Raw genomic sequence first — 9839 nt, 5'->3', positions numbered from 1 at the left:
ACACGCCGGGGTGCTAGACTCAAATTGTATGGACATTTCCATAAATTCGAGAGGGGCCGGGCTCAAATTTTCGACCGGAAACGAGTAAATTTGCACTACGTATACAAATCTTTGGACAAAAAACGGGTTAATTTATACTGCTGAATAAAAAAACAGTAGGGTCAGGGCCAGGGCCCTCAATAAGCTTCGTCAATGAGCTAGTCCCCATCTGCTTCTACTAGTTCCTTTATTGACCACTTTCTGATGGCCTGTAGCACACTCTTCCTAAACCAGTAAACCACAACCCCAACCCGGCCAGTACACTCTCTTCCATTTGTATCCATAAATCCCATGCCCAGATATATATACCTGGATATCATCCGTGCATGTTATAGAGCTGTTACAATCAACTTCATCAATTATATATCAAGCAAAGCCTTAGGGTACCAGTAGATAGAAATGTTTTTGGCCTGCAATTAAGTCTCAAGAAACCTGGATATGTCATCCGTGCATGTATGCATGCATGTGATAGAGTTGTTACAATCTACTGCATCAATTATGTATATATCAAGCAAAGTCTCAAGGGTCCCAGCAGATAGAAAAATATCATCTTTAGCAGTTCAAGATTCTTTTTTACTACAGTCCAATGCATATTTCTAGGTTATTAGTACTTCTCTTGTTCATTTACTTTTCATATAAGAGTAATATAAATTATGGTGCATTTTACATGTTTAATAAGCTGAGAGATCTTAAGGAGTTTAATAGCTCCTTACAGAGAGAAAGAGAGATTAGATGTCAAACATAAATCACAATAATCCATCTCATTTCAATCAAGGATCATCTTCCATCTTTACTTATGCACCTTTAATTCCATCAAAACAAACCCTAGATCAGTCTCGTATCCATCTAGATTATGATCATGGGTCACATGTAGACCAAATGTATCCCCAACGGCCACTTCCACCGCCCTCATTGAATAATATTGAGGCTGCCATGGTGGTCGGTTATCGCGAATGCCAAAAGAACCATGCTGCTAGCATGGGCGCCTATATTGTAGATGGATGTGGGGAATTCATGCCCAGTGGGGAACAAGGCACACCAGAAGGTTTAATATGCGCCGCTTGTGAATGCCACCGCAGTTTCCACCGAAGAGAGATGGCAGGTGAATCGCAATCTGCCACACGGATGCCTGCTGTACATAACCCGCCGCCTCTAGCTGCTGCGACCGTGCAGCTGCCTTATCAGCAGCACCACCACATGTACAACCCTGCACCTATCAAATTATCGAGTGATGATCTTGGCATGTTCCAAACACGCGGTGGAGAGCCATTAAAGAAAAGATTTCGAACAAAATTCACCGAAGAGCAAAAGCAAAATATGCATGATTTTGCAGAGAAACTAGGGTGGATGAAGAGGTAGGTCCCAGCAGAGACCAGTTGGTCCCGCAAGACTCACCTTGAATAGGGACGTCTGCGCAAAGGCCATCTACTCCCGCAGGACCCACCATGCTCATAGAATCTTACGCGCAGTACGCAAGCTGTACACGCAGGGAAAACCTCCCAATGGTGAAGTACCCCGCCTGTTCCCGCAGTTGCGGATACAAGCCATCAGGGAAGGCTACCCGCAGACAGCAGGGCTACACGCACAAGGCAATAGCTACTTCAGTAGTCACATGAAGGAATGAGCAAGGCGGGAACAATCCCGCCAAAATGAGCCAGTCCGTATGATTCTGAAAGATCTTTTGTACTATACCTACCAAGGTATGGATAGGACAGACGATCTGACCAGAACAACCCATGAGCCAATCACAGGGTGACAGCTCACCGACAACAGTACGAGGAGGAGCACCCTCTAGTACTGTTTGTCACTATTAGCCGCTGCCTACTCACCAACTCCTACTGACGGGCGTGCGTAGCCTACAGTTGGTAGAATAGTATTACTGTTGGCCGTAACCTATTCACCAACCAGCATGGCCTGCGTATAATCCACAGTAGGTGGGACGTGCATAATCTACAGTTGGTGGAATAGTGCAGCCGACTTTGTTACTGTTGGCCGTAACTTATCCACCAACCAGTATGGCCTGTGCATAATCCACTGTTGGTAGAACAGGAATACTATTCAGCCGGCTGTACCTGCTTGGAAACCTACCTTCGGCTATAAATACTCCAACATCTTGGAATGGTAAGATCATCTGCTATCCAGTTATCTAGCAATCTCTCAATATACACTTATATTCAGAGCAATCTGGTCTGATTCTCACGCCGGAGGGTGGTCACAAGGAGGAACCCCCCCCCCCTTCTCAGTGACGAGCTTACGGTGTTTGTTTTGCAGATCTCCTGAAGAACAGCCTTCTCAGCTAGATCTCATCCGTGGGAAACATTACTTAAACCCCAGATTATCTATAATCTGTCCAGGGTTCACTTAGTGTTTCTTCATTGGCGCCATCCGTGCATAAAAGCTAGAACTATTTTAGTTTTTTCACAATTTCTGAAGAAATGGTTAACGTTACTCCGGTCCAAAGGCCAGTAACCGACCAAGAAACCCCGGTAACAACCCCAGCAACTGAGGGGAACACCGGCGGTTATACAATCCTTACGAACACTACCCCGACTACCCAAGCCGGGGCAAGTGCAGTAAATATTCCACTGGGGTTCACCGATACCCAGCTGGAAAAACGAACGAAGGAGGTCCCTCGCCAAACACTAGATCAAGTGAAGGCATGGGCCGAAGCACGGCAAAGAGAATTCCAAGCCGAATTGGATGAACGCTTGCGTTCAGTTCAACAGGCTGACGAATTCGCCAGTACTCGCCAACACCTCAATATGAGCAGTGACTGCGAGTACTCAGACGACGAGTTGGAGTCCGATACCGACGCAAACCCTCGCCATAAGGCGAAAGGGAAGCGTAAGGAAACGGACGTCCAACCAAAAAGGAATTTTGGGGAAGCTTTTAAACCAATCGCGGAGAGAAACCCGCGTGACTTCTCCAAAACCTTTAGACCAACTGCTACAAATGCAGGAAAGTCAAAATTCGCAAGGGACATTGCGGAAGCAATCGCCCCAAGAAGTGCCAAACAAATGTCCAACATTGGCACTTATGATGGTCTATCCGACCCAGACGACCATTTGAACAGGTTCATTGCGGGGGCTACCGTCAGCAACTGGACGGAACCCACGTGGTGCTACATGTTCCAGATGACTCTGGTCGGAGCGGCCAGGGCATGGTTCGATCGTTTACCGATCCACCACATATATGACTGGGCGGACTTTCAGAACAAGTTCAGCCAGCACTTCAGCCAACAGAGGAAGTACACTGAAGAGCAGTGGACGATCCTCAACTGCGTGAGAGGAGGATGAATCTTTACTAGACTTCATCACTCGCTTCAACTCCAAAAAGCTAAGTCTCGGCAACATAAGTGAGGATCTGGTTCGCGCCGCCTTCATCCAAGGCGCCGAATACCCAGAACTTATCCGCACATTGACGGGTAAGGATGGCATGCCATCAACATGGGATGCCATCATGACGGCGGCAAAGCGCTTTGCCGAGACGGAAAAGCAACTGGGAAGGGATCTTCCCCAGAGCACACACCTCTACACGCAGAGGACAAGAGAAAACAATGTCCGGATCGCCCGGCAGAACAAAAAGAGGAGGCTAGGTATCTGGCAGTCAAGGGTAAACTTTGACACCTCATCCAGCTCTCGCCCTCTTGTTGGCGGAAGGGACAACACACACCCTTCAAACCGAAAACACCGGTGGACGCCACTCACGAAGAGCGTCACGGAGATATTTGCCACGGAAAAATTGCCATGGCCAAAAGCCCCATTGATCCGGCAGAAACCTAATGCGGATCAAAGCAAATCCTGTGATTTCCACGGGACAAAGGGTCATGGTACTGAAGAGTGCACATCCTTGAAGGATATTATTGAGACATTTGTCAAGGATGGAAGACTTGCACATCTCGTGGCATCAATCAGGAAGGGAGGAAGGAATGACAACCGGTACAGAGGTAACGGACGAAAGCCCGTCGACATCAGCATCAACATGGTTCATGGCAAGGTCAGAGGAAGAAAAAGACGAGTGACAGAACCATGCGCGTGGAAGGAAGCTGAGGTGCGCTTCTCGCGAGTGCCAGGAGGCCCCAGCAAAGAAGGCCCCATCGTCATCAGAAGCCAGCTGGGGCATTACATCACTTCCCGTACTCTTGCTGACAATGGCGCTTCGTCGACAGTGATGTACAGGCAGTTCTTTGATAAGCTGGATGATGAAGACAAAGAACGCTTGGAAACGGTCTACGCTTCAATGGAAGGGTTTGACGGCAGTACAGAAACCCCCCTGGGTATCCTATCTTTCCCCGTTACTCTTACTGATGGGAATCATTCACGCACAAAAGACGTGGACTTTGTCGTGATGAAAAAGCCACACCACACGTACGACATCCTATTCGGAAGAGACGGGATGGCAAGATTCAACGCCGTGGTATCTTCAGTCCACGGCATGATGGGATGGCCAACAGCTGAGGGTGTAGCGATGATCACTGGCATTCCCCAGGTATGCATCGCATCTGTCTCATCTAAACCCAAACCGAAAAAAGCTAAACCAACCATCACCGAACCGGAAAAATGGGCCTTCAATGGCAAATACCCCGACCAGGCCGTTACCATTGGACCAACAATCGTTGATCCCACCCGCACCCTACTCAAACGCTTACTGCAGAAAAACGCTGACATCTTTGCGTGGGCACCAGCTGACATGACTGGTGTACCCCGAAGTAAGGCGGAGCATAAGCTCAAGTGCGATCCGGCTGTTACGCCAGTCGTACAAAAGCGCAGAGTAATGGGGCCTGAACAAACTAACGCGTGTAGAACCCAAGTCAAGGAACTCCTTGACGCAGGCATCGTACGCGTTAGCAGATATCAAACATGGGTTGCAAATCCCGTAATGGTACCGAAGAATGACAAACAATGGCGCATGTGCATAGATTTCAAAGATTTGAACAAAGCATGCCCCAAAGATTGTTATCCGTTACCAGAAATTGATCTTAAGGTTGATTCGTTGGTACCATTTCGCCTTAAATGCTTCTTGGATGCGTATAAGGGGTACCATCAAATCCACATGGCCGTAGATGATCAGGACAAAACCGCATTTCGGACGCCCGATGGTACATTTTGTTATAAAATGATGCCATTCGGACTTAAGAATGCAGGGTCCACGTACCAACGACTGATGGACAAAGAGTTTCATGCCCAAATCGGGAGAAACTTGGAAGTCTATATGGATGATTTGGTCATCAAAAGCCCCGAGCCAGAAGCGATGTTGAAAGACATTGAAGAAACTTTCAACACGCTCAGAAAGATAAACATGAAGCTCAACCCGAGCAAGTGTTCATTTGGGATGGAAGAAGGGAAGTTCTTGGGAGTCATTGTTACTAAAGATGGCTTCAGAGCGAACCCTGAAAAGGTCGAAGCCATTATTAAAATGGAATCACCTACCACCATCAAGCAGGCTCAGACACTGAATGGACGACTAGTCGCACTTAATCGCTTTTTGGCAAACCATGCGGATAAGTCGTTTCCTTTCGTGTCAACATTGAGAAACTGCTTAAAGAAAACGCACTTCCGCTGGACACCAGAAGCGGAAGCAGCTTTTCAGGAGATTCGGTCACACCTGATCGAACTCCCAACACTTACAGCACCACAAGCGGGAGAGGAGTTAATCCTATACCTTTCCGCAACAGATAGAGCAACCGGGGCAGTCCTGCTAATAGAACGAAAAGGCATCCAGATGCCAATCTATTATGTTAGCCGTGTACTAACAGACGTAGAAACCCGGTACTCTACCCTCGAAAAATTGGTCTTAGCACTCATACACGCTTCACGCAGGTTAAGACGATATTTCCAGGGCCACCCAATCACCATTCTCACCAACTTCAAACTCTCAAACGTTCTAGGCAAACCCGAATTATCGGGACGTCTAGCCAAATGGGCAATTGAATTGGGAGAATATGCAATTAAGTACAAGCCAAGACCAGCCATAAAGGGCCAGGTCCTGGCCGATTTTATTGCAGAAGTCCCCGCTTCGCGGGAGAAAGAGTGCCAGGAGGAGGCTCAACCCTCCCCAGCACAGGACATCAATGATGTCTGGCGACTCTACACTGATGGAGCAGCCAGTAACGAGGGTTCAGGCGCAGGGTTAAAATTAACCAACCCAGCAGGCCAAGAATATACTTACGCTATTCGGTTGGATTTTCCAAGTACGAATAACGAAGCCAAATATGAAGCATTCTTGGCTGGTTTGAGAATTGCGCGTAAAATGGGAGTGAAAAACTTGGAAGCCCACGTGGATTCCATGCTGGTGGCCAACCAAATAAATGGGACGTACACGGCTGTGAACGACACAATGGCCCTGTACCTCGCCCAGGCAAAAACCCTTATGCGTGATTTTAGTGATTGTAAAGTCATACACGTCAAGCGCAGCGAAAACAAATCTGCGGATGCGTTAAGCAAGCTTGCGTCACTAGCCTTCACCCACTTGGGAAAGGACATCCGCATTGAACTCCTCGAAGCACCATCAGTCCCGCACAAGGAAATTTGTGTCATCCAAACCGGTACAGAAACGTGGATGACACCGATAATAAATTACCTTGCAGCAGGAACACTACCAGAGTCAAAAACACAGGCAAGAAAACTACGCTGTAAAGCACTGAATTATCAACTTGTCAATGACATCCTTTACAGACGTAACTTTCTTGGCCCACTCTTAAGATGCGTGGACAACCAAGATGCTGACTACCTCCTAAGGGAAGTACACGAAGGCATCTGTGGAGTACACGCAGGTCCCCGCGCTGTTGTAGCCAAGCTAAACAACGCGGGATACTTTTGGCCGGGGATGCATACGGATGCACTAGCATACATCAGAAAATGCAGGTCTTGCCAACTTTACGCACCCAACACGCACCGCCCGAAGAATGAACTGGTTCCAGTCACTTCTTCATGGCCATTTCAGAAGTGGGCCATCGATGTGACAGGCCCATTTCCTACAGTAGCAGGAAATGTTCAGTTCCTAGTGGTAGCCATCGACTACTTCACCAAGTGGATAGAAGCAAAACCTTTAGCCCAAACAACCGCGAAGCATATCAAAAAAATTATTTGGGAATTTATTATTTGTCGTTTTGGACTTCCACAGAATTTGGTGAGCGATAACGGCACCAACTTTGCTGACAAGAAGCTACAACAGTGGCTAAAAGAACTTCAAATTACCCACACCTTTACCTCAGTGGCACACCCGCAAGGTAATGGTGAGGTGGAAAGAGCAAACAAGAGCATCGTCGATGGCATAAAGAAAAGACTCTTGGAACACAGATCCGGCTGGGTGGACGAGCTTCCGCACGTCCTTTGGGCAAACAGAACGCTGAAGAAGGCCAGTACGGGAGAAACCCCGTTCAGCCTCACTTATGGCACTGAAGCCATGGTCCCGGTCGAAATTGGTCTACCCTCGCCAAGGGTCTTGATTCAGCCAGAAGACAATGATGCGGAAAGACGGTTGGATCTTATGCTAACCGAGGAACGCAGAGACTTAGCCGCAGTGCGTGAAGAGAACTACAAACGACAAATGCAAAAGTACTACAACACGCGGGTAAAACTCTGCAACTTCAAGATAGGAGACTACATACTGCGTAACAACGAGGCTTCAAACCAAGAGCGCCCGGGAAAGTTGGCCCCGGTTTGGGAAGGGCCATACATTATCAAAGAAGTCCTGGGAAAGGGCGCATACCGGCTCGAAAGGCTCGATGGCACTCCCATCCCAAGAACATGGAATGGAGCTCAATTACGCAAATGTTATATGTAGATCAATTCCAAAACTTGTAAAGGCCTAGAGCCACTTCTAATGGAAATGATTCTCCTTTCATAATGTGTTTACCTTTATCCTTATGAACTTCCCACTGGTGCCGGTATTTACCGCATAAACGGGGAGAAGTAAGTCGTTACGTGTGGAAGGCGGCAAAACCCGCATAAACACAACGTTAAAAATAAGGGAAACCTACACGCAGGTATGATGTAAGTAAAGTTTAGCCATCCTTGTAAGTGCAAGTGACGGTCTTACCCGCACAATCACAAACAAGGAAGCAAAACTTCAACCTATCATCTACCACGTTCAAAGGTTATCCTAAAAAAAAAAAAAAAAAAAAAAAAAAAAGGAAAACCTACACGCAGGTCAGATATGGGTAAAGTTTAGCCATCCTACTAAGTGCAAGTGACGGTCATACCCGCACAATCACGGAGGAAGCAAAACTTCACACCAATTATCTACCACGTTCAAAGGTTAACTTATCCTCAAAGATGAGGAAAACCTACACGCAGGTCAGATATGGGTAAAGTTTAGCCATCCTACCAAGTGCAAGTGACGGTCATACCCGCACAATCACGAAGGAGGAAGCAAAACTTCACACCTATCTACCACGTTGAAAGGTTAACTTATCCTAAACACTTGGAAAATTGCTAATTTAAACTAAAGAATGCAAGTCATATAAAGTTTATAAAGCAAGGAATCCAATGAATCAAGCGGTCTTAGCCGCACAAAAATTTACATTTCATAAATATTCGTTACAATGGCTGGGTGACTACCCGCCTACAAGAAAGTAAATCTATACAAACTAAATCTATCCTAGCAGCGGGAAGGGATCTTCAGGATCAGGCTTCAGGGCCACTTCCACTTGGACCAGCGCCGTCAGTAGAGCGTGGCTGTTCAAGGTAAGCCTTAAGGATAGATAGCCCGTCAGCAGCAGCAGCAATTTCATTCACCTTCTCCACCACCGGATGCGGGAAGGCGGCGTATTGATTTACTGCTTGGTCATATATGGCTTCGGTATCTACATTGTACAAAGGGAAGTTGGATGGCGGGACGCCTTTCTCAACAAACCCTAGACCAAGCAGGAAGCCGACCCGTTCCCCATCCTCGTGAGAAGCGTTGAGGGCTGCGCTCATTGCATCGTCGTAGGATGTCTCTGAAAAGACCCGATGCACAACCTAAGAAAATATACAAGTGTCAGCACCCTATCTACAAAGAAAAGCGTGAAGACATGAAGATAGACTTACCTGAGACAACGCTTCTCGAAGAAGCCATTCCTTGGCAACCAGAGCTTCTTTAAGGGCGGCTTGAGCTTGGGTGCATGCGCGTTCGGCTTCGCTTTTGTTAAGGTTGGCAAGTAGCACTTCCTTTGTGGCAGCCTCTTCGACGCCCTTAAGCTTCCGCTCGGTATGGTCAAGCACGCCCCTCTGGTCCAAGATCTCCTGGAGCTTCTTGGCATCTTCCATCGCCAAGGCATCATGAGCGCGTTGGAGAGCCTCTAATTTGGCCTTGAGCTCCTCGTTCTCCACGCGTAAAGGCTCAGCAACGGCTTCAGCCTTGGTGGCCCTCTCGGTCGCGTTCCTCGCAGTCTCCTTAGCTAGCCGAAGCTGTTCGTTAACAGCTTGGGCAGCCTTGGAGCGGGCCTCGAGTCGCGTTTGAACCTCAACCTCGAGGGCCTTGAAGGCCTTCTCCTTCTCCGCAGCAGCTGCGGACAGCTTTTGGTTCTCCTCCCGAAGAGCCCGCGCTTGGGATACTTCCTTGGCGCGAGCTGCTTTCAACTTGTCGTTTTCACGACAAAGCAGCTCGACGCGCGGCTGCATCCGGGCTTGGAGAACTCGAAGCTCGTTGGTTAGCCTACCCTCCTGGTAGCTAGCCATGGCTTCCCCCAACGCACCATGGGGAGCAGCGTGGCGAGCCCATTCCACGCACTCCACAGGGGTACGAAGGGTTGTTCCTCGGCGTATGTTCCATCGCGGAACATACACTTCATTGGAATCCGAAACTGCAGAAAACAA

The 9839-nt window shown here is 48.0% G+C and overlaps 1 pseudogene; it reads left to right on the top strand.

The window, feature by feature from the left end:
- The first annotated feature begins 918 nt into the window (after positions 1-918).
- On the top strand, positions 919-1398 carry LOC143548308 (zinc-finger homeodomain protein 6 pseudogene; annotated as a pseudogene).
- The last annotated feature ends 8441 nt before the right edge of the window (positions 1399-9839 follow it).

Source organism: Bidens hawaiensis, unplaced genomic scaffold, assembly GCF_021521415.1.
Source record: "Bidens hawaiensis isolate Kalapana, Puna unplaced genomic scaffold, B.hawaiensis_p1.1 tig00015047_1, whole genome shotgun sequence".
NCBI lineage: Eukaryota > Viridiplantae > Streptophyta > Magnoliopsida > Asterales > Asteraceae > Bidens > Bidens hawaiensis.
This window is presented reverse-complemented; position numbering and strand designations above follow the sequence as displayed.